This window comes from Bombina bombina, chromosome 3 (genome assembly GCF_027579735.1).
Source record: "Bombina bombina isolate aBomBom1 chromosome 3, aBomBom1.pri, whole genome shotgun sequence".
Taxonomy (NCBI): Eukaryota; Metazoa; Chordata; class Amphibia; order Anura; family Bombinatoridae; genus Bombina; species Bombina bombina.
Genome location: NC_069501.1, coordinates 1,215,121,233 through 1,215,147,786, shown reverse-complemented (window position 1 = coordinate 1,215,147,786; position 26,554 = coordinate 1,215,121,233). Strand labels below are relative to the sequence as shown.

The 26,554-nt window shown below is 38.0% G+C and overlaps 1 protein-coding gene across 3 annotated transcripts in view; it reads right to left on the bottom strand.

Annotated features, from left to right (window-relative positions):
- TENM4 (teneurin transmembrane protein 4) overlaps window positions 1-26,554 on the bottom strand; it is a 953,133-nt gene that overhangs the window by 730,281 nt on the left and 196,298 nt on the right. The gene's annotated exons all lie outside the window — the stretch shown is intronic.

The following is a 26,554-nucleotide window of genomic DNA, read 5'->3' as shown; positions in this document are numbered from 1 at the left end:
TGAACGTAGATCTACAATTGGTGCAGTTAAAATGTGAATAGACTCTTTGAGTGGCTGTAGATTGAAAGGTCTTACTTACGGTAACATATCCGCAAGCCTTGCATGTACTATTGCCACATCTATCATGCCCTTTCTGTGACAGCCAACTGCTCTTCGGTTTAGGTTTCTTAACTAAAGAAGGGGATACTTGGTTCCCAATCGTTAGATTGCGTTTTGGAACACAAAAGCAACCTTCCCTGATTTCATCCCTCAGAATATCATCTGCCAATAAAATATATATATTTTTTTAATGTATATGCTTGTGATATGTGTATTTTAACATTTGCTATACCAGTAGTTTATCAAGCAAGCACTGCCACTTTAACACAATAAAAAATAAATAAAAATAATAAAAAAAAATTTTAAGTGCTCCACACTGCTCCCTAATGCGCCCGGGCCACTGCCCGGACCGCCCGTCCCTAGAAACGGCCCTGGAAAAGAGGTAAATCAGGCCCTGGTGACAATACTTCTATAATATAATCACATATGCAAGTCAATACACGCCATTAAATATGTTAAAGGGACATAAAACACTAAAAAAATGCTAGATAAAATGATGCATTTAAAGAGAAGAATACCATGTAAAAATTTTAAAGTTTCATTAGTTGTTTACATAGTGACAAAATAAGTCTAAAGTTTTAGTGTCTATAAAACAATGGAAGCTGCCATGTTGTAACTAAGGTTACCTTTTCTGCTGTGACCAATTAGGGACAGTTATAAATAGGTCACTAGAGTGAGCAGCCAATGGCTGTGTGGAATATAGTATTGTTTTGCACTTCCATTTCTAACAGGAAAGGAAATGCTCACAATTTCAAAATGGAATTACAGGAAAAGGGCACAAAATAAATAATGAAAGTATATTGTAGACTTTTTTTGTATGTATATATATATATATATATATATATATATATATGATTTATCATTTTGTATTACAATCGCAAAGTGTTTAATGTCCCTTTAATGTGCTGCCATTGTACTATATCATATGGATTTCTTTTATTTTGATCATAACTGCAGATGTACAAAGAAAACAGCAAGGCATGCCATTAGTCTGTTAAATAAATACAGAAATGATTTCTATCAATGTCATAAATTCCCTCTGACTGTGATCTCTCAGTATCATCATATATAGTACTGCTACATATAGTGATATTTTACTTTACATTGCATCTGAATATCATAGTTTTTGTTACAATGTAAAATGACCAATAGATATTGTATATAAAAATGTGGTTTTTTTGTGTTCTTAAAAAGCGCTTCCTAAATTAACATTTTCTCTTCTCTATGTCCATGAGGTTATTAATACCTAATTAAAAAGTATATTTTAAAGGGACACTGAACCCAAATTTTTTCTTTCGTGATTCAGATAGAACATGCAATTTTAAACAACTTTTTAATTTACTCCTATTATCAATTTTTCTTCGTTCTATTTGAAAAAGAAGGCATCTAAGCTATTTTTTTGGTTCAGAACCATGGAAAGCACTTGTTTATTGGTAGGTGAATTTATCCACCAATCAGCAAAAACAACACAGTGTGTTCACCAAAAATGGGTCGGCATCTAAACTTACATTCTTGCATTTTAAATAAAGATACCAAGAGAATGAAAAGAATTTGATAATAGGAGTAAATTAGAAAGTTGCTTAAAATTGCATGCTCTATCTGAATCATGATAGAAAAAATTTGGGTTCAGTGTCTCTTTAACTGCAAAGTCTGTAACTTTAAAGATATATGAAACCCATATGTTTAATTTTATGATTCAGATAGATCATGTCATTTTAAACAACTTTCTAATATACTTCTATTATCATTTTTCTTTGTTCTCTTGGTATCTTTTGTTGAAACACAGGAACGTATGCTTAGGAGCTGGCCCATTTTTGTAGCACTATATGGCAGCAGTTTTGCAAGAGCAGTAGATGGCAGCGCTATTTCCTACCATGTATTGCTCCAGAGGCCTACCTAGATATCTCTTCAACACAGAATATCATGAGATTGAAGCAAATTTAATAATATAAATAAATTTAAAACTTAAAGGGTATGATGTCTTAATTATTAAAGAAACTTTTTGTGTTTCTCATCCCTTTAGCTGCATCCACTTTTAGCGCATGATGATACAGTGCGGCTGGCTAAGCATTGAGATTAGCTTCTACCCATAAGGCGCAAAGAAGCAAAGGGCATCTTACAAGGGAAAAAGTCATCTGCGCAACATCCCTCGTACTGACAGTGGAAGTCCGCTGAGACCTTCTCTATACGCTGTTCTCAAGTGAAAATCTACCTTGGGAATTCAAATTATCCTGCTGTACATTCCATTACAAAAGCTGCATGATCTCTGTCAGTTTTCACATTGTGTTTTTGTATTTTTTTACTATGTTAACCCCATGTTATATATTCCTGACTCTGGTACTGCAAGGGTTATATGATGCTGCTTCCCCAAAGTCGTAGTCATTAAAAGGACTGCAAAGTAAAAATTAAACTTTTATAGTTAAATAGAGCTTTAAGAAATAAAATCAGTTTACTTATATTATCAAATTCTCTCTGAATCATATGTTTAAGAATAAAGCTAGGCTGGCTGACAGGAGTTCAGCTGCCCCCTTATCTCAGTGCTTTTGACAGACATGCAGTTTAGCCTATCAGTGCAGACTCCTAAATAACACCACAGGAGTGAGCACAATGTTATCTATATGAGACACATGAACTAGTACTGTCTAACTGTGAAAAACTTTCAAAATGTTGAGGCGGTTTTCAACGGTTTAGAAATCAGTTTGAGCCTACCTAGGTTTAGCTTTTCAAAAATACAACCAAGGGAAAAAGCAAATTTGATGATAAAAGTAAATTGGAAAGTTGTTTAAAATTTTATGCCCAATCTGAATGATGAATGTTTAATTTTGACTAGACTGTCCCTTTAAGAACTGTCAGTTAGTTTAGAATGCCTGTTGTCTATGGATTATATTAATCACGGGTTGATAAAGACAACACCCACAAATCTATTGAGGCATCAAAACTCCTTTTGTTTACCATAGGAATGTCCTGCAACAAAGAAAAACATTACATTATCCCCTTTACGCTGTTAGGGCGTTCCATGCTGCCCTAACAGTCTTGGGCTTTAACACCGTTAAGCATGGAATGTGGCATCCAGCAGCTTCCCCCTTTGACGTAGGATCATCCTGGGGCGGCATGCCTAGCAGCGTAGGCGGTTCCCAATGATCCGATTACAGTCTTGAAATCACACAATAGCATCAGCGATAGTGTGATTTAATTTTTACTAATAGTGTTTACATCGGAACTTTTCTAGCCACGCACTGTTCATTGAAGACTGGAAGTGTGCTCCCAGGTTTTAAATCATAATGGCACCTAAGTATCCTAATATCTGTCTAATGTGAAACGGTGCAATAGATAACTGGTTTAGACCCTTACAGTCAAAGGTTCTAATCCCAGATTAATGAATCAAGAAATCTTAAAGGGACACTTCATTTAAAGATGTTGGGTCAGTCATTTGAAAGAGCAGCATTTAATAATACATGCATTTTTTTACATGGGAAACATATATGAAATCAGAACTGTCACGGCCGTGCCTGGATTTAAACCTGGGACTCCTGATTCACATCCTGTTTCTCTGTTCCTGTGCCACCAGAGGGCTTTGTATTCTGTGGAAGACTTTGGAGACCTTTACTTTTGTAGTGGATACCGTTCTTTGCCAGCTGCAGCTAGTTCTGCAATCAGCTCTCCTATAAAAGGCTGCTTTACAGACCACTCACTGTCCTGACATTGTGGTTCATCTTGTTCTTATTGTTAGTGTCTCTGACATTGCCTGAATTTCCTGTTTGGTTCCTGAATCTGACTACCCTTTTGGATCTCCCTTAGATTTGATGAAAGATTTGACTGCTTTTCTGTTTACCGAACTTGGACTTGTACCCTGACTTTTCTGTTTAATTCTCCCTGGATTTGATGATTTTTCTGACTGCTCTCAGGTATCTAACATCGGCTTGTCTCCTGGCTATTCAATCAGTACCAGCCTGTCTTCGCTTCCAGTCTTTCCTGTGGCAACATTCTGCCTCTCTGGCATCCTGTTCCTGTATCCTAGACCTACAGAGGGTGCCTGTCAAGTGCTGGTATCCTGTTTCAGTGCCTAGCCCTGCAGAGGGTGCTTGCCAAGTTCCTGTATCCAGCGCATGTACCCAAGGGCTGCAGAGAGTATCTGTCAAGTACCAGTCACCTGCTTCTGCATCCAAGTTCCACAGAGGGTTACTGCCAAGTGCCAGTCTCCAGTTACTATACTCAAGCTCTGCAGAGGGTCTTTACCAAGTTCCAGTGTCAAGCAAATGTGTCCTTCTCCTGTTTTGGCCTTTGGGGCATCCCTGTATCGGCCTTCAGTGGGCACTCCAGTCTCGACCTTAGAGTGGACAACTCCTGTATCGGCCTCCAGTGGGCATTCCTGTTTTGACATCCATAGGGCATTCCTGTCTTCAGCACTTTGTTCCTGGCCTTACAGTGGGTAATCCTGTTCCTTGCCCTATGGTGAGCATTACCTCAATCTTCAATTCTGGTGTGGGCGCACCTGCTCGCCTATCCTGTTTCCAGTCTCCAAGTCTCCAGTTCCAGTACAATAAACTTGCTTGCTTGTCTGTTACTACACCATGCCTAAAAGGGGTAATTCCATAACAAAGCACATACAGCTTGCCCCTTTCAGTATTCGAGAAAGTCCTATGCCTGCCACCACCTTACATATGCTCCTAACCCCAGAACCTGTCTGCAGAGCGTGACAAGAACACTTTAAAGGTTAATATACCATTTTCACTTGTTTGTTTCCTAGTGATACTTGCCTGATTGCTTATTGAGCATTACCAGGAAGTACCAATGAACCAATGAGAATTAACAGGAAGTGAGTATCAACCAATGAGAATTAACAGGAATTGCCTGTCAACCAAAAAGCATTAACAGGAAATACCTAATAACTAGTAACCATTACGAGGAAGTATTGTCAGAGAATGGGCATTAGTAGGAAGTACAGTTAGTTTCAATTTTAAAAGCTTTAACTTCAATTGTTTCAGGCAAAAAAACAGCAGGTTTAGATGCTACTTTATCATATGTGCCACTAAGGTTACTGACTGTTTTACAAAAAATACTGAACAACCTTAAAGGGACATTAAACCCCAAAATTTTCTTTCATGGTTCAGATAGAGATTAGAATTTTAAACAACATTTTAATTAATTTGCTTTATTCTTTAGATATCCAATGTTGAAGAAATAGTAATGCAGGAGGATGAGCCAATCACACTTAGCATCTTTTGCAGCCACCAATCAGTGGCTACTGAGCCTATCTAGATATACTTTTCAGCAAAGGATATCAAGAGAATGAAGCAAATTAGATAATAGAAGTAAATTAGAAAGTTGTTTAAAATGCTCTTTCTAAATCATGGAAGAAAAAAAAATTGGGTTTCATGTTACTTTAAGGTAATAGGTGGTGTTACACAGTGGCCCTTCCTAAACGCTCTACCTTATGTCCCACACTAAACTCTGCCATATTTTTCACAAGAAAGCAGCGTCTGTATTGCCTTAACTGGCAGAAACAAAGTAAGCAATGACTGTATTGCCTTAGCTGCTAGTAACAAATTAAACAATGGTGGTATCCCCCTGTTGTCAGAAACACACTCAAAGCAATGTTGTTAACCATAACACTTACAGAGCAGCAATTTGACTTCTCTCAACGTTGCAAGTAACAGAGTGCAAATAGTTTCACCCCAATGGCTATCAATACCAAACAGAGCAGTGTGCAAACCCTCCATTGTCAGTTATTAATAAGACAGTGACTTTTTTTTTACACTTTTATTAGCTGACAATAACACAGGGGTGCATATGCATTGTGACTTCTTTTTGATATCATATTTCTACAGGCAGAGGATGCTTTAAAACTGTATCTCCCACTGAGGGGACCTAAAAAACTGTACATTTAAGTGTCCACTTTTTTTTGTATTGGTTTTACTGGACAGCCTGATTAAATATTGGACAGTCTGGTTGAATATGGGACACATGGCAACCTTAGGTATGACAGGAAAGCAAAGGAGGTGGTTTCTCTTTAAAGTGGTTACTAGAAGGCACATTCACTAGCTCCAGTTAGTTTCTTGGCCACACTAAGTAGACGATCACCTAGATTGCAAGTTTTGCACTATAGAGGATGCAAAACTAAACGCAACAAAAGTTGCGTTATTTCACCCTCCATAGCGCTGTCATTACAAGTTTTTGAAAAGCCATCTTGTGCGTGCGATATGGAGGCGATGAGCTGCATACCGCACAAAATCCAAGGGCTGCTTTGACGTACTCGTGCACGCTTTCCCCATAGACATCAATGGGAAAAGAGTGTTAGAAAAAACCCAAAAACCTGAAGCGTGGAAACGCAACCCCATTGATGTCTATTGGGAAAAAAAGTTACATTTAAACCTAACACCCTAACATAAACCCCAAGTCTAAACAGCCTAATCTGCAGCCCCCGACATTGCTAACACCAAAATTAAGTTATTAACCCCTAATCTGCCACCCCAACATAGCTGACACCGAAATAAATGTATTAACCCCTAATCTGCCACTCCCGATATCGCCATCACTATAATAAAGTTATTAATCCCTTATTCCGCCGCTCCCCGACATCACGGCCACCTAAATAAAGTTATTAACCCCTATTCCGCCGCTCCCCGAAATCGCCGCCACTAAATCAAGTTATTAACCCCTAAACCTCTGGCCTCCCACATCACCGCCACTAAATAAACCTATTAACCCCTAAACCGCCAGCCCCCCAAATCGCAAACAAATCAAATTATTAACCCCTAAACCTAACAACCCCCTAACTTTAAATTAAAATTAAAATATCCCTATCTTAAAATAAATAATAACTTACAGGTGAAATAAAAAAAAAAAACCTAAGTTTAAACTAACAAATAACCTAACTACTATACTAAAATTAAAATAACTACAAATTAAATACAACTAAATTACACATTAAAAAAAACCTAACACTACTTAAAAATGTAAATCTAAAATTACAAAAAATAAAAATACTAGATTACAAAAAATAACTAACACTAAATTACAAAAAATAACAAACACTTAATTACAAAAAAAATTACAAACGAAATTATCCAAAATAAAAACAATTACACCTAATCTAAAAGCCCTATAAAAATAAAAAAGCCCCCCCCAAAAAAAAAACATAGACTACAATAAACTACTAATAGCCCTTAAAAGGGCCTTTTGTAGGGCATTGCCCTAAAGAGATCAGCTCTTTTCCCTGTAAAAAAAATACAAAGACCCCCCCAACAGTAAAACCCGCCACCTAACCAACCCTCCAAAATAAAAAACCTAAGCTACCCATTGCCCTGAAAAGGGCATTTGTATGGGCATTGCCCTGAAAAGGCCATTTAGTTCTTTTAAGAAAGCCCAAACCCTAATCTAAAAAAAAAAAAAACACCAAAAAAAAGTTTAAAAAAACCTAACACTAACCCCGACGATTCACTCACAGTTTTTGTAGTCTGGACATTCAGGAAGCGATGTCTTCATCCAGGCAGCAAGGTCTTCATCCATCCAGGTGGCATCTTCTATCTTCATCCAGACGGCATCTTCTATCTTCATCCCGGCAGCGCAGAGCGGGTCCATCCATCAAGACATCCGACGCGGAGCGTTCTCTTCATACGGTCGCCACCATACACTGAATCTTCAATGCAAGGGAGCCTTTTCAAAATGGCGTCCCTTGCATTCCTCTTGGCTGATTTGATTTTTGAAATTCAAATCAGCCAATAGGATGAGAGCTACTGAAATTATATTGGCTTTTCAAATCAGCCAATAGGATGAGCTATGTTTCACATCCCTTTAAAGGGCCACTAAATACTGTAGAACAGCATAAAAGTAAATACAAAAGACAACACTAAAGCACTCTGTTTGAATTTCAAATGAGTAGTAGATTTCTTTCTGACAAATTTTAAAGTTAGTTCTATTTTTCCCTCTCACTGCATCATGTGACAGACATCAGCCAATTACAAAATGCATAGACACATATTCTGTGAATTTTTTCACAAGCTCAGTAATAGCTGGTGCCTCAGAAAGTGTGCAAATAAAAATATTTTGCACATTAAGATAATGAAAGTGAATTGGAAATTTGTTTAACTTTGTGTGCTCTATTTGAATAATTAAAGTTTAATTTTTACTTTAGTGTCCCTTTTAGTTGAACCTGTTCATTAACTGCTTGGGAGGAAATCCCTTTATCAACAACACAATTCATTGTTAACTAGTCAGGAACTAAGATATAATTACGGTGTATTTACTGAATGCAGGAAAGTGCTATTTATCCTTCTCTAAAATATGTACTGCTAAATACATTGTTCTGGCAAAATAATAAACCACAGCAGAGAAAATGAAAAAAAAAATAGAAAATGTGAGCATATAAGCAATAAATAGAAATACAGCCATTGTTTGTTACTGAGGCTTGTAGCACAATAGACGGATATTACAATTTCACTGTGCAGTAAAACACAAAACCACAGGCTGCATCAGTAGATGTGAACAGGAATCTTTATCTAAAGCCGTATTCTTAAAATTTGCCAACCAGAATAATGGAAACAGGAATGCAAAGCCTATTGCTGCAAACAGCTTCATTAGTTCATTTGCAGATGGCTATTTTATTTAAAGGGACAACTGTACCAGTTTTTCTGTGATCCATATGGAAAAGACATTTTTATTTTTTTGAATAAAGTAAAAGCTGTTAAATTAAAACTGAAAACAGCATTATTATTTGTGTACTTCCTATTAATGGTTAGTGGCAGATTGGTACTTCCTGTTAATGCTAATTGGCTGAAAGGGACTTCCTGCTAATGCTCATTTGGCTGAGAGGCACTTCCTGCTGATGCTCATTGGCTGATAGATACTTCCTGCTGATGCTCATTGGCTGATAGATACTTCCTGCCAATGCTCATTTGCTGATAACCATTCATTATCATAACTATTGGCTGAAGCATTAGTAAAAAGTATTAGTGCTGCTTAATTGTTGATATGTATGATACATACATACAACATTGGGTTTAATGTCTCTTAGTAGAGGGGATTTCTTGAGCAGGCTGGCATCTTTTGCCTTGCATCATAGTCCATCATCCAGGGGCCTGGTCCTTGTTATAAAGTTGATTCATATAGCAGACCTCTCACCCAATCCTGTGGCATTTGAACATATTTGAAAGAATGGCCTGCTTCCTCCCTGCAGCTTCTCAGACAGGGCAAATGTTCCAGTTTTCCGGTAATGTCCCAACTCTGCCAAGGACATACACTGTGATACCCGTGACACAACCTACCATGTCCCACTTATAAAACACCAGTGGGTTACCACCTATGAACTCCCTAACATCCTGTTGAAGTCACGCATCAGATGCACTGCTGAGCTGGTCCTAAACATGTCATGGTTTGTGACTGTTTGCTACTTGCATTTGACACTCCCAATTGGTTCATCAACCATGTCCTGCTAGCGTTCAACTGGTTGTATGACGCTCCTGATTTGCTGTGCCTTTAACCCTTTTGCAGATGTTAAACAAATAGCAATGAGCATTGGTGTAATAATAAAATGCTGTAATGAATCAAAGCATTGACTATCACATTAACATGTCCTTTGAACAGTAAAATGTATAGTAACTGTAGAATCTATTCTCACTCAGTTTTGTCAGTCAACCCATCCACACTCTCTCTTTTAACTTTCTATCAGCTCATCGTCTCTGAAACGTTGCTGGATTTGCAGGATCCGGCCTTTATATTCCCAACAAAAGATATACAAAGAAACAGGCAACAACCTAATTCATGAGCTGATCTATGCTGTGACTGGTGGGCTTTGAGCCATGCAACATGGTACAGCGGCATCAATTACTCCCTGACGGGCCTGAAAAAATTAAAGTTCGACCTTATTGTTCAACGTGAAAAGAGAGAATACGAATAAAGCTTGGCACATTCTAATTCTCCAAATTTCACAGCAGGATGAGTGCTGATGTTCTTCATAGTTTAATCAACAGATTGGGTGGGCTTAGAGTATTTCACATACAGATGAGGTTAAATGAAAAGCTACGCTGTGTATATGATAATTATTGCCACAAAAGCCACATTTGAGTCAGGCAAGTAAATTGCTCAAAAACATCTGCCAAGAATAAAAACAGTGCCAACTGGATGGTTCCTCAAAACCTGGCATCTACAAAAAGCAAGTTGGGAACTGAGACCATAGAGCAGACGGAACTATCAATAATGATGGGGGATATACTGTGATCCCAAAGGCAAAACTTGGACTATTTTTTTTTGCATTAGTGCCATTCCACCACTTGGATCTTGAATGCATATCCAATTCAGATTTATTAGCTTTATCTTCTGTAATCTGATGTATTTATTCCATTCATTTAGCATTTGGTACTGTGCTGCAGGCTAGCTGTTTTCCTGCTCGAGAAGATGTTGATTGTTCATTTAATATTAAAAACTTTCAGGAAGTGATGAATGGAATGAAGAGACGTTAAAGGGATATAAAAAAACAGTAAATAAATGTATGATATAGTGATTCATTCAAAGCAAAGATTAGTCTGAGAATATTATGGCAATTGATTTTATTCAAAATATATTAGTTTACATATTGACGATATAAGCGCTGCGGAATCTGTTGGAGCTCTACAAATAACCGATAATAATAATAATAATAATAGTAATAATAATAATAAGTGTAAAGTTTTACTTTCTATAAAGTGATGGGTGCTGCCATTTTGGAACCTAGGTTTTTGCCTTATCTATGTATTCTGTTAAGGAGAATTAGGGACAAATATAAAACAGGCAATGAAAGAAAGTGTGCTAACAAGTCTGTGTAGATTATAGAATTGTCAAAGGGACAGTAAACACCTTGAAATTTTACTATTAAACATTTAGTTATGTATAGTAAAACAACCTTACATTATACATTCATTGTTTATTTGTCCCCCTTTTATGTTAGTTAGCGCTAAAAATGTGTTTTTTCTAATTCTCAGAACTGAAAAAGCACACTGCAGACCTCTCAAGGCTACCCTTCCTACATATATTTCCCTAATGGGCTTTAACATGTAAGAGCTGCAAAACAATTCCCTTTATACAAACAATATGGCCATGACTAGCTTTGACAGCTCTGGGCTCAAACCCTGACTAGCTCCTCCAAATGAGGCAAATGGTGGGGGGAATTTAGTTTTTGAAAAACAATAGCCAACCAGAATTCAGAAGTTAATATTATTATTTTTTTTAACACTTTACTGATATGTTATTCTATACCAGTCAACAGGAATGTCTTGTAATTACAATATATTTTCTGCCCCATCTAGTGATAATTAAACATTTTATATTACAATAAAAAAACATTGTAATGTCCCTTTAAAGGGACCTTATATTACAACAATTACAATGGTTTAGCATATTGTTATTGAACAAATGCAATTATATAACTGTGCTTAACACTCAAGCAGTTGCCATTCTGAAATCGGAAAAAGCTGCTATATCCTTAACCATAATCCCCCTAAAAACATAATAAACAGATACTGGCTGCCCTGAATGTATTAGACATTGCCTTTTATACATACTTGGGGGCCGATTTATTAAGGGCCGAAAGGTCCCTGATGCCCCTGTTTCCGTGCGAGCCTTCAGGCTTGCCGGAAACAGCAGTTATGACCACTTAAGACCGCTGCTCCATAATAACTGGTCCGCCGCCTCTGAGGCTGCGGTCTGCAATCGCTCAATCCTATACGATCGGGTTGATTGACACCCCCTCTGCAGGGGGCAGCATTGCACAAGCTGTTCACCAGAACGGCTTGTGCAATATTAAATACTGATAGCGTATGCTGTAGATATTCATTGATGTCTGTCGGACATGATACACTACAGCATATCATGTCAGACAGACATTGATAAATCGGCCCCTTGTACTCTACACTGATCAAAGAGAAAGTGAAAAAGTGAAAATATGATTTTTTTAAAAAAAAAGTATCAATAAGTATTTGAACTTGAGGTTCCCTCAATATAATGCTGCACCTAGAGTTTTATGCACGCCTAAATGTTCTGGTCCGCACCTGCTACTAACAAGGAGATAAATACGTAGGTAAAAATCCATTGCTGATTCCGAGCAGGTCATGACTGGTCCCCTAATCAGGTGCCGTATAGACATCAATAAACAGCTGTATCCTGTTCAGAACTGGCTTGAAGGACATTAAAGGGATATGAAACCCTAAAATTTAATTTTGTGATTCAGACAGAAAAAAAGTTTCCAATTTTCTTCTATTATCTTACTTTGTTCCAATAATATTCTTTGTTGAAGAGATACCTAGGTATGCAGCACTACATGACAGGAAATAGTGCTCCCATCTAGTGAATGATCTTGCAAATGGATAACATTCCTGCAAAACTGCCACAGAGTGCTCCAGAAATTGCCTTGCTCCTAAGTTTATGTACCTGCTTTTTAACAAAAGATACCAAGAGAACGAAGAAAAAATATAATAGAAGTAAATTAGAAAGATGTTTAAAATTGCTTGCTCTGTCTGAATCATGAAATAGAAATGTTGGGTCTCATATCCCTTTAACCAGGTTTTAATTACTTTTTAAAGCTAAATAGAGATGTGCATTTGTTCCATTATGAATGCAAATTTGTAACGAATATTCCAACAAATGCACTAACTAATTTAAAGAGTAACTAATATATACTAACGAAATTCATGTATTCATTATCATTTAAAGCGATACTAAACCCAAATTTTTCCTTTCACGATTCAGATAAAGGGGCATATGTATCAAGCTCCGAATGGAGCTTGATGCCCCGTGTTTCTGGCGAGCCTGCAGGCTCGCCAGAAACAGCAGTTATAAGGCAGCAGTCACAAAGACCGCTGCTCCATAACCTGTCCGCCTGCTCTGAGCAGGCGGACAGACATCGTCGGAATTCAACCCGATCGAGTACAATCGGGTTGATTGACACCCCCCTGCTAGCGGCCCATTGGCCGCGATTCTGCAGGGGGCGGCGTTGCACCAGCAGCTCTTGTGAGCTGCTGGTGCAATGCTGAATACGGAGAGCGTATTGCTCGCCGTATTCAGCGAGGTCTGGTGGACCTGATCCGCACTGTCCTATCAGGTCTGCCAGACCTTTCTTAAATAGGGGCCATAGCATGCAATTTTAAGCAATTTTCTATTATACTCCTATTGTCAATTTTTCTTCATTCTTTTGCAATCTTTTTTTTTAAAAGCAGGAATGTAAAGCTTAGGAACCTGCCCATTTTAGGTTCAGCACCCTCCCTGGATAGTGCTTGTTTATTGGTGACTAAATTCAGCCAACCAATAAGCAAGCGTAACCCAGGTTCTGAACCAAAAAAGGTGCCGGCTTCTAAGCTTTACATTCCTGCTTTTTAAATAAAGATAGCAAGAGAACAAAGAAAAATTGATAATAGGAGTAAATTAGAAAGATAAAATTGCATGCTCTATCTGAACCATTAAAGAAGAAAATTGGATTAAGTATCGCTTTAAATTAGCTTTGAAGGTCAATACGTACCTACTGTATAGCGAATATTCAGCTTTAAACAAAATAAATACAGAATAGTGCAGTAAACAAATATCCATTACAAATGATTTGTCTGAAACAAATAATTTGCTGCTGCACATGTCTACTAAATACATAGTTACAATAAAAAATATATTAAAGCATTTTATTATTTCAATATTATGTCTAATAAAAAATTAAATTGTAATAATGTAATGCATAATAAAAAAGAAAAACTTTGCAATATAGTTTCCAATGGCTGACTAACCTATTGGGCAATCAGTCACTAACCCTTGACGAGAAATAGAATAGAAGTTTTATTTCACATCAATCTGACAATGACCATTCAAACATAGTTGCTTTCAGATATCAATGAAGATGTGCTGCTATAACTTGCATGTGCATTGGCAGTGTTTGCTGGCAGCAGCCATCTTTGGGTGGCCCAGCCAGTACTTAAAGGGACAGTCTACTCCAGAATTGTTATTTTTTTAAAAAGATAGATAATACCTTTATTACCCATTCCCCAGTTTTGCATAACCAACACTGTTATCTTAAAGGACCAGTCAACACAGTAGATTTGCATAATCAGTAAATGCAAGATAACAATACAATGCAATAGCACAGAGAGGCCTATTTATCAAGCCGTCAACCGCAAATATGCTGGAATTCTGCAGCGTAATTGTGGCGAGCCTGATTCGCCCTATTTATCAAAGCCTACAGACCGGCAAAAGTTGAAATTTGTGACGTAACATACAATTCGCTGGTCTCAGTCCTACCCAGATCAATGCTTACGTCATTACAGATGTTCCGAATACAAATTCGGCACTATCTGACAACTTTTGCCATTTATCAAACTTCTAACAGTTACGCTCGCCACTATTCCGGCCCAGCGTACCTAGTTTTCAATCCGCCATCCTGGAGGCCGCGGATGCCATAGGAATCAATGGGAGTCTGAAAGCAGCGAAAGCTTATGTTCAATGCTGCAAGATATCCCATTGATTTCTATGGTAGAAAAAAATTACGTTTACACCTAACACCCTAACATAACCCTTGAGTCTAAACACCCCTAATCTGCCGCCCGACATCGCCGTCATCTACATAATGTTATTATCCCCTATCCCGCCGCTCCCGGACCCTGCCGCAACCTAAATAAAGTTATTAACCCCTATCCCGCCACTCCCCGAGCCCACCGCAACTTAATAAATGTATTAACCCCTATCCCGCAGCTCCCCGACCCTGCCGCAACCTAAATAGAGTTATTAAGCCCTATCCCGCCGCTCCCTGACCCCGCCGCAACCTAAATAAAGTTATTAACCCCTATCCCGCCGCTCCCGGACCCCGTCGCCACTAAATAAAGTTATTAACCCCTATCCTGCCGCTCCCCGAGCCCACCACAACTAAATAAATGTATTAACCCCTATCCCGCCGCTCCCCGACCCCGCTGCAATCTAAATAAAGTTATTAACCCCTATCCTGCAACTCCCTGAACCCCCCACAACTAAATAAATGTATTAACCCCTAAACCCCTGGCCTCCCACATCACTACCACTTACTAAATCTATAAACCCCTAAACCGCCAGCCCCCCACATCGCCATAAACTAAATTAAGCTATTAACCCCTAAACCTAACAACCCACTAACTTTACATTAAATATTAACTCATCCCTATCTTATAATAAATTTAAACTTACCTTTAGAATTAAATTAAACTATATTAAACTATTAATTAACCTACCCTAACTATTATACTAAAATTACATTAAAGAAATCAGCTCTTTTACCTGTAAATAAAAATACAAACACCCCCCAACAGTAAAACCCACCACCCACACAACCAACTCCCCAAACAAAAACCCTATCTAAAAAACCTAATCTCCCCATTGGCCTGAAAAGGGCATTTGGATGGGCATTGTCTTTAAAAGTGCATTTAGCTCTTTTTCTGCCCAAACCCCTAATCTAAAATTGAACCCACCCAATAAACTCTTAAAAAAACTTAGCACTAACCCTCGAAGATCCACTTACAGTTTTTGAAGACCCGACATCCATCCTCAATGAAGCGGCAGAAGTCCTCAGCCAAGCCGGCAGAAGTCTTCATCCAAGCGGGCTGAAGTCTTCATCCAAGCCGGCAGAAGTCTTCATCCAGACGGCATCTTCTATTTTCATCCATTCAGCGCGGAGCGGCTCCATCTTTAAGACATCCGGCGCGGAGCATCCTCTTCTTCCGTCTTCTGAACAATGAAGTTTCCCTTTAAATGACGTCATCCAAGATGGCATCCCTTACATTCCGATTGGCTGATAGAACTCTATCAGCCAATCAGAATTATGGGGGGGAAAAATCCTATTGGCTGTTGCAATCAGCCAATAGGATTGAGCTTTCATCCTATTGGCTGATCCAATTAGCCAATAGGATTGAGCTCGCATTCTATTGGCTATTCCAATCAGCCAATGGAATGCAAGCTCAATCCTATTGGCTGATTGGATCAGCCAATAGGATGAAAGGTCAATCCTATTGGCTGATTGCAACAGCCAATAGGATTTTTCCCCCTTAATTCCGATTGACTGATAGTATTTTATCAGCCAATCGGAATGTAAGGGACGCCATCTTGGATGACATCATTTAAAGGGAAACTTCATTGTTCAGAAGACGTCGGAAGAAAAGGATGCTCCGCACCGGATGTCTTGAAGATGGAGCCACTCCGCGCCAGATGGATGAAGATAGAATATGCCGTCTGGATGAAGACTTCTGCCGGCTTGGATGAAGACTTCGGCTCGCTTGGATGAAGACTTCTGCCGGCTTCGCTGAGGACTTCTGCCGCTTCTTTGAGGATGGATGTCGGGTCTTCAAATACTGTAAGTGGATCTTCGGGGGTTAATGATTTTTTTTAAGGGTTTATTGGATGGGTTTTAATTTTAGATTAGGGGTTTGGGCAGAAAAAGAGCTAAATGCTCTTTTAAGGGCAATGCCCATCCAAATGCCCTTTTCAGGGCAATGGGGAGCTTAGGTTTCTTAGATAGGTTTTTATTTGGGGGGGTTGGTTGTGTGGGTGGTGGGTTTTACTGTTGGGGGGTGTTTGTATTTTTATTTACAGGTAAAAGAGCTGATTTCTTTGGGGCAATGCCCTGCAAAAGGCCCTTTTAAGTGCCATTGGTAGTTTATTGTAGGCTAGGGTTTTTTTTATTTTGGGGGGGGGGCTTTTTTATTTTAATAGGGCTATTAGATTAGGCGTAATTAGTTTAAATATTTGATAATTTATTTTTTATTTTGTGTATCAGTTTTTTTTATTTTTATTTTGTGTAACTTAGATGTTATTTTTTTGTAATTTAGTAATTCTTTATTGTAGATTCAAATAACTTGAGTAGGGTTAGGTTTTTAAATATGTAATATAGTTAATTTAATTTTTAGTTTAATGTAATTGTAGGATAATTGTTAGGGTAGGTTAATTAATAGTTTAATATAGTTTAATGATAGTTTAGTATAATAATTAATAGTTTAATATAGTTTATTTTAATTCTAAAGTTAAGTTTAAATTTATTATAAGATAGGGATAAGTTAATATTTAATGTAAAGTTAGCGGGTTGTTAGGTTTAGGGGTTAATAGTTTAATATAGTTTATGACGATGTGGGGGGCTAGTGGTTTAGGGGTTAATAGGTTTTGTAAGTGGTAGTGATGTGGGAGGGCAGGGGTTAATACATTTATTTAGTTGCGGTGGGCTCCAGGAGCGGCGGGATAGGGGTTAATAACTTTATTAGAGTTGCAGTGAGCTCCGGGAGCAGTGGGATGGGGGTTAATAGCTTTATTTAGTTGCGGAGGGGTCCTGGATCAGTGGCATAGGGGTTAAACATTTTAGTATAGTGGCGGTGTTTAGTGACAGGGTATAAATAAAGTTGGTAAAAAACTGAATAGCAGCAAGATCGATGACTGCTAGTTAACAACAGTCCGCTGCTCATCGCCCCGTACTTGGTGCGCGGCTTTTAGACAGCTTTTTTGATAAATAAGAAGAGCGTATTCAGGTCTGCGGCTGCGATGTTAGGCGATGTTAGGCAAGCGTATTGGTGCCGGCGAATGCAGCACAGTTGACGGCTTGATAAATAGTCTGAACTTCAAATGAGTAGTAGATTATTTTCTGACAATTTTAAAAGTTATGTCTATTTCCCCTCCCCCTGTAACATGTGGCAGCCATCAGCAAATCACAAATGCATATACATATATTCTGTGATTTCTTGCACATGCTCAGTAGGGGCTGGTAACTCAAAAAGTTTAAATATAAAAAGACTGTGCACATTTTGTTAATGGAAGTAAATTGGAAAGTTGTTTAAAATTACATGCCCTGTCTGAATCATGAACGTTTAATTGTGACTAGACTGTGGGGCATATTGAACAATGTGCGAGCGGACATGATACGAAGTAGCATATCATGTCCGCTGCACATCGATAAATGCCGACAGTACTGCTGGTACAATACCTCCCTCTGCAGATTCGCAACCAATCAGCCGCTAGCAGGAGGTGTCAATCAATCCGATCTTATTCGATCGGGTTGATTTCTGTCTGCTGCCTCAGAGCAGGCGGACAATTTATGGCACAGCAGTCTTTAGACCGCTGCTTCATAACTTCTGTTTCCCGCGAGCCTGAAGGCTCGCCGGAAACAAGGGGCCTCAACCTCCATACGGAGCTTGATAAATATGCCCCTGTGCCTCTAAGAGACCTGGTTGGATGAAGCAAGACAGGAGACAAGATGAAGGAGGCCAATAACCTTGGGCACCATAGGTTTATAATTCTCACTACTCCAGAGAGGCTAAAGTGTAGGCTGCATACTTCAGAACCCTAACTACGCTACAATAGTCTTAGTCATTGCTTGATCATCAAAAGATCTGTAGATATGATGTATGTGACTAAGAATATAATATAAAATGATCACAGCAAAGTAAAAGAGATAAACACAATCAAAAGGGTCTTCAAAGGGGTAAAACAATGTAAATGTTCAAGGGACATGTCACTGAACTTGATTTGCAAAACCTTGTACACATATAAATTACTTGAATGCATGTGGATTTTTTTTTTTCAATTTACAGGGGATATCTCTTTCTCTCTCTATGCAGGGCTCTGTGTACTGGTGAAAGATAGTGAGTGAATGTTGAATCAACATTTACTCACTATTGAAGGCTGGGAGTGTAGGCGTAGCAGCGCAAAGCCGCCATAAATATAGTGCGCTGGCTTGAAGTTGGAACGCCGTTGTGCATTTTAGCTACATGCTGTTCTTAGTACCTTGTCGGAATTCATAGAAATTTTTTAAAGATGTTGCCAAGTAGATTTTTTTCAGTTAAAATAATTAAAAAATGCTCATATGTAAAGGGATTATTCAAAGCTTTAAAACAACAATACTAATCACTAGCGATTTGTTCTCTAAGTTTATTCAGTGAATCATCTGCAAAATGATTAATTACTATTAAAAGAATATTGTACACAAAAATATGATAGAAAACAAAAAAGAAAAAAAAATCCTATTGCGGAAAAGTGCTTGGGTCTTAGCAGTTTTTACTTTTCACGATATTGAAACACAAAATGCAGAGAAAAAAGACATATGCAACAGCGCAGCACAAAGCAAAAAATAAAAAAAAAGTAAAATAAAAGTCTCTGCAGACTGCCCCTTATCTCGGTGCTTTTGACAGACTTGCATTTTAGCCATTCAGTGCTGACTCCGCAGGAGTGAGCACAATATCATCTACATGGCACACATGAACTAGCACCACGATCTAACTGTGAAAAACTGTCAAAATGCACTGAGATAAGTGGCGGCCTTTAACTGCTTAGAAATTAGCATATGAGCATACCTAGGTTTATATTTTAACAAAGAATATTAAGAGAACAAAGCAAATTTGATGGTAAAAGTAAATTGGAAAGTTGTTGCATGCCATATCTGAATCATAAAAGTTTAATTTTGACTTGACTGTCCCTTTAAGATAAAGAAAACTGATGTATATTTTACATACGATTATATGACAAAGCCATGGACTCCATTTATGCTTCAGAGCCCCATCGTTTCAGGTCCAATTGAAATGGAAGTTAACTTGTCTGCCACCTTTTAGGTGGCGGACTGAAATCAACCCGATTTGATCAGGATGATTGACGGTCCCTGCTAGCGGACGATTGGCTGTGAGCGAGCAGGGGACGGCATTGCACAAGCATTTCACCAGAATGCCAACAGCGTATTCGCTACAGCAAATCATGTCTGCTCGACAAATAATACATCAACCCCTATGTGTCAGTATTTCTTTAACAATTTCTCTTTTTACTACACACCTTTGTTCAGTTTGATAACAGCGTCCCTTTAATGCAATACATGACAGTCCTTGAGGGTGTCTGTACAGACATTAGACAGGGAGCGAGAGGTCCAGTACAGAAATTCCACATACGGTTATTATATTTCCATTTATATGCACCTTGAAGTGACTTCACATCTCTACACCCCTCCCCAGTCATAATAATTCCTTTCTCATAATTACATTTTGCAGAGAAATTGTTTGCCCTTAAAGAATTCTCTTTAAATGTTCATCATTTTAATGAGATCCCGGCCACTCTTCTAGCATTCAGCATGAAACTAAAATTCAAAGAATACATTTATTTAAAACACACCTAACTGCCAATAGCTTCTCTGCACTCTGATGAATTCCTTTCAGAGCAGAGTATCAGGTTGATAATCCAATTTTACTTGGTGGTTTTTATTTTTCCATGCAGTAGAGTATATGCCTCTAAAGTTTATCTGAATAGAATAATACATTTATGTGTCAGTGGCTGTTTGATGCTCCGAGCTGCATTGACTGAATTGCATATATCTATTTATATTAGAGATTTTTATTTCATTGTGTCTTTCTAGAAACCCTGCGCATTTTTTTTCAGGATCATGTCTGGTAATCATTAAAAAAAATGAAACCTCCAGCTGCCCTCTCTGGGATATATATATATATATATATATATATATATACAGTATATATATAAATATATATAAAAAATAATAATGATATATTATGCAGAATCTGTTGATAGTAATTATATACAGGTAGCCCTCAGTTTACGCCGGGGTTAGGTTCCAGAAGGAATGGTTGTAAATCGAAACCGTTGTAAATTGAAACCCAGTTTATAAAGTAAGTCATAGGGAAGTGAGGGAGATAGGTTCCAGGCCCCTCTCAAAATTGTCTTAAGTAACACCTAATACATTTATTTTTAAAGCTTTAAAATGAAGACTTTAAATGCTAAACAGCAATATAAACCTAATAAAATAATCACACAACACAGAATATATAATTAAACTAAGTTAAATGAACAAAAACAATTGCTAAACATCATTATAAACATAATAAAATAATCACACAACACAGACTTCACTTGCATTTTTCTACAAACAGTTCTTTCTATGCATTCCAATCTGGACCGATTTATATACAGGAAGATCTTGTTCCTTTAAAATATGCTCGATAGCTCAGGTCTGGTTAAACTGATTAATTTCAGCTTGCTTGGCTTTGCTGCAACACAAGTGGACAGCTCCACCAACTGGCTATTTTAATAAATGCACTGCTTCTCAATAGCAGTCACATGACTGGAAAAAAAGGTTGTTATTCTGAAACGGTGTAAATTGAACCGTTGTAAAACGAGGGCCACCTGTATATATATATACTTGAAAAAGATTAACCCTTTAGATAAACATGACAACCCATAGCAGTCCTGCACATCTGGGTTTTCTAATCTGATGTTTTTTTTCGCTGCAATCCACAATATATAGTGGAGGGCACTCACAGGCCTTAAAGAGAGATAGGGTTGGCACTAGAAATAATGGGGCTCCTTACTAAACTAGCCTAGCGAGTGGTCTTGACTTCTGGGCCCCTAATGACAATGACTCCTGTCATGCCATGATGGCAGCCCTGATAGATGGCTCCCTTACTAGCCATACACTTCCAAGACCGCTTGTTTGAAAGCAAATTGTCTGCTCTTTTCAATTGGTTGTGGTCTTTGAAAGCTGGGGAAGGGATCTTTATTGTGTTGATAACAAAATCTGTTACCTCTATTTAGTTAACCTTCATGACAAGTTAGTAAGATGATCAGTGTTATTACTATTTATTAAAATCTTAACACTAACATATATATACTTATTTAAAAAAAATTCTACATTTTTGCTGCAGCTTTCTGACATATCATGGATACAAATATAATAATGGTATATTTTGAATCTGTTGAACCAGCTGAAAAAATATAGTTTGTGTGGGTTACTCCCTGCAATATGACTAACAATAGTGTTTAAATCTGAAAACTCACCATAAGGCACCTCACAGCCTAACCAGATGAACAAGCCTTGTGGCTTTAAACCAGTTAGTGCATTTTTAATGGAAGCCAATTACCTTGGTAAGTATTTAATTTCCATTTGCGCCTGATAAGTGGGAATGCCCCTGGGAAAATCCATTTGCCTCTTCAGTGCTAGGCGGGTGAGCACTGGGTCCTTTTTATTTACGTTACCATTGCCAGCACCATATGTTGCATTGCTCGTGTCCCATACATATTTAATTTCCTTTCTCTGTGTATCCTCACTAGATCCTTAGGGAGACTGCAGTCACATTATACCATTAATATGCATCATCTGGTGCTAACTGGTTAATAGAATTTTTCCAGCTGTTTCTGTCTAATGTCAATCAGTCTGCTTATTCCAATGACCTTTATAGCCCAGCCGGTGTCTGACACACGCTATATTCTTCTATTTATTGTAAAACTATCAGGTAATGTTTTTGTGCCTGGAAGTTTCCCATTTGTACTCTACACGGATATATTTACATTCCTTAGTAATATTTATAATAAGGAGTTAGTTCTGTGTTTCATCATCTGTACTGTAGACATGAGAAAATGCATAATAAATGTGCTTGTATTTAGCAATTTGATGGCTAAGTGCTCTCAAGTAACACTAAATGAAATTCATATTTAAAACATAAGTAATAATATTTATGAAGCACATCAATTATGGCTCCTGCATAGGACCAATCTGAATTCAAGAAAAACAAACAAAAAACAAGACTTAAGGCCCAATCAAATACTGTCTAGCATGGAGAGAAATCCCCCCCAAAACAATTTTATTAAGCATCATTTTGTGACGTAGGTATCTGTCCTCAGCCCTGGACTGGCCATAGGGCATACAGAACAAATGCCTGGTGGGCCAGACTCTTTTTTGGGTCTTGCTGCTATATAGAAGCCCTTCCTTCTCTTAAAATAGGTAACAATAGGAAAGCTGATAGTCTGCCTATGTTGTAAAGCAGAATGTATATTTTCTGTCTGGCTGTTAAGGGGCTGCAGGACGAGAGATCTGTTCTATTATGGCTACCTAGCTAACAGAGGTCTAACTGATGTGGGCTTCTCCATCTTTAAATGCCCGGGCCTATTTTCATTTGCAGTCCAGCCCTGTCTCTCCTTCATATCCAGAGTGAAAGTAGGATAAAGCACTCACAAATTTGCCTTTTTAAATTTTTTGAGGATCCTTGCAGTACTGATGCTTATCTAATCTCAGCAGACTAGGCCCTTAGCCTTGACTGGTCCACAAAGGTCCTGTTATTTCTTGTGGCCTCTATATTACTTACTGGCTCTTTTTCCCCCCATTTGTTTCATGTTTATTTATGTTGGTTCTGTCTATTTTTTTTTTCTAGATGCCAAGCACATAGACCTTGCCTGGTTTATATACAAGGTCACAGTCTAAATACTTCCTAACGTTTACCAGAAGCTTTCTGGGAAAGGTGAGGTGGCACACTAGTGTTTTGGGGTGTGTTATGTTATGGGCGGAGTTTGGGCATGTCAATGGTGATGCCGGGATTGCATCAGCCAATAGGATTTTTTCTACCTTAATTTCCGATTGGCTGATAGAATTCTATCAGCCAATCGGAATCTAAGGGACACCATCTTGGATGACGTCACTTAAAGTTACCTTCATTCTGTTTTAGTCGTCGGAAGAAGAGGATGCTCCGCGTCGGATGTCTTGAAGATGGAGCCGCTCCGCGCCGGATGGATGAAGATAGAAGATGCCGTCTGGATGAAGACTTCTGCCTGTCTGGAGGACCACTTCTGCCCGGCGTGGATGAAGACTTCTGCCCATCTGGAGGACCACTTCGCCCGGCTTGGATGAAGACATCTCCCGGTAAGTCGATCTTCAGGGGGTTAGTGCTAGGTTTATTTAAGGGTGTATTGGGTGGGTTTATTTTTTAGATTAGGGGTTTGGGCTTGCAAAAGAGCTAACTGCCCTTTTAAGGGAAATGCCCATCCAAATGCCCTTTTCAGGTCAATGGGGAGCTTATGTTTTTTTAGCTAGTATTTTATTTGGGGGGTTGGTTGTGTGGGTGGTGGGTTTTACTGTTGGGGGGGTTGTTTGTATTTTTTTTTTACAGGTAAAAGAGCCAATTACTTTGGGGCAATGCCAGCAAAAGGCTCTTTTAAGGGTTATTGGTAGTTTAGTTTAGTCTAGAGTTTTTTTTTTTTTGGGGGGGGGGGGCTTTTTTTATTTTAATAGGGCTATTAGATTAGGTGTAATTAGTTTAAATTTCTGTAATTTGTTTATTATTTTCTGTAATTTAGTGTTGTCTTTGTTTGTACTTTAGTTAATTTAATTTAATTTATTTAATTGTTGTTAATTTAGTTAATTTATTTAATTATAGTGTAGTGTTAGGTGTTAGTGTAACTTAGGTTAGGTTTTATTTTACAGGTAAATTTGTCTTTATTTTAACTAGGTAGTTATTAAATAGTTAATAACTATTTAATAACTATTCTACCTAGTTAAAATAAATACAAACTTGCCTGTAAAATAAAAATAAATCCTAAGATAGCTACAATGTAACTATTAGTTATATTGTAGCTATTTTAGGGTTTATTTTACAGGTAAGTATTTAGTTTTAAATAGGAATAATTTAGTTAATGATAGTAATATTTATTTAGATTTATTTAAATTATATTTAAATTAGGGGGTGTTAGGATTAGGGTTAGACTTAGGTTTAGGGGTTAATAACTTTAATATAGTGGCGGAGACGTTGGGGGCGGCAGATTAAATGTAGGTAGGTGGCAGCGATGTTAGGGCCGGCAGATTAGGGGTTAATAATATTTAACTAATGTTTGCAAGGCGGGAGTGCGGCGGTTTAGGGGTTAATATGTTTATTACAGTGGCAACGACGTTGGGGGCGGCAGATTAGAGGTTAATAAGTGTAGGTAGGTGGCAACGACATTGGGGCCGGCAGATTAGGTTTTAATAAATATAATGTAGGTGTCGGTGATGTTGGAGGCAGCAGATTAGGGGTTAATAAGTATAATGTAGGTGACGGCGGTGTCCGGAGCGGCAGATTAGGGGTTAATAAGAATAATGTAGGTGTCGGCGATGTCGGGGGCGGCAGATTAGGGGTTAATAAGTGTAAGATTCGGGGTGTCAGGGTTCATGTTAGGGTGTTAGGTGTAGACATAAATTTTATTTCCCCATAGGAATCAATGGGGCTGCGTTAGTGAGTTTTACGCTGCTTTTTTGCAGGTGTTAGGATTTTTTTCAGCCGGCTCTCCCCGTTGATTCCTATGTCACAAAGCATGCGAAAAAGCAATCAAATTAGCCAAAACTGAAATGAAAAATTAATTGCAAAGGATTCTAAGTCTAACCCTAAAATGTTCTTTAAGTACATAAATAGCAAAAAATCTAAGAAGGACAATATAGGTATATTAAAATGCGTGGAGGGTAGCATGATAAATAATGACAGGGAGAAGGCTGAGGTACTAAACCAGTTTTTTTCTTCAGTATACACAAGAGAGGAACCATTGGATGCTACTTTGGAACAAAATAGAACATGTCAGTCCATACCATTAACTGGGTTATGTTTAGAGGATATCAGGAAAAAACTGGTTAATATTAAGATAAATAAAACTCCAGGCCCAGATGGAATACACCCAAGGGTGTTAAGGGAACTTAGCACTGTTATGGACAAACCACTACTTTTAATTTTTCAAGACTCATAATCCTCAAGCATGGTACCCCAGGATTGGCGCAAAGCTGATGTGGTGCCACTCTTCAAAAAGGGAAGCAGGGATGATGCAGGAAGCTATAGACCAGTTAGTCTGACATCAATAGTGGGGAAGATATTTGAAGGGATTATATTGACGATTCATTTTAATCAGCATGGTTTTAGGAGAAATAGATCATGTCAAACTAATCTAATTAGATTCTACGAGGAAGTAAGTAAAAATATAGATAAAGGGGAATCAGTTGATGTGATATACTTAGATTTTGCAAAGGCATTTGATACAGTGCCACATGAGAGATTAATGCACAAAATTAAGGGACTGGGAATAGCTGAAAATGTTAGCTCATGTATAAATAACTGGATAAAAGATAGGGAGCAACGAGTAGTAGTAAATGGATCATACTCAGATTGGACAAAGGTAATCAGTGGAGTCCCCCAGGGATCAGTACTGTGCCCTGTTCTTTTTAATATTTGTATAAATGACTTGGAGCAAGGATTAAATAGCGACATCTCTATTTTTGCAGATGATACTAAGTTAAGTAAGGTCATTAGGTTAGAGCAGGATGAACTTTCGTTACAAAGGGATCTGCAAAAATAAGAAGTATGGGCTAGTAAATGGAAAATGAGATTTAATACGAAAAAATGCAAGGTTCTACATTTTGGAAGTAAAAATAAGCAGGCAACGTATTTTTTAAATGGGATAAGACTTAGCCAAACAGAGGAGGAAAGGGATTTGGGAGTAGTAATAGATAAAAAGCTAAAGATGGGTGCACAATGCAGGGCAGCGGCTTCAAAGGCTAATAAGATACTAGCATGTATTAAAAGAGGCATTGATTCAAGGGAGGAAAGTATAATTCTGTCACTATATAAAGTCCTGGTAAGACCTCACCTTGAGTATGGAGTGCAGTTCTGGGGACCGATCGCAAAAAAAGATATTGCAGAACTAGAAAAAGTTCAGAGAAGGGCCACAA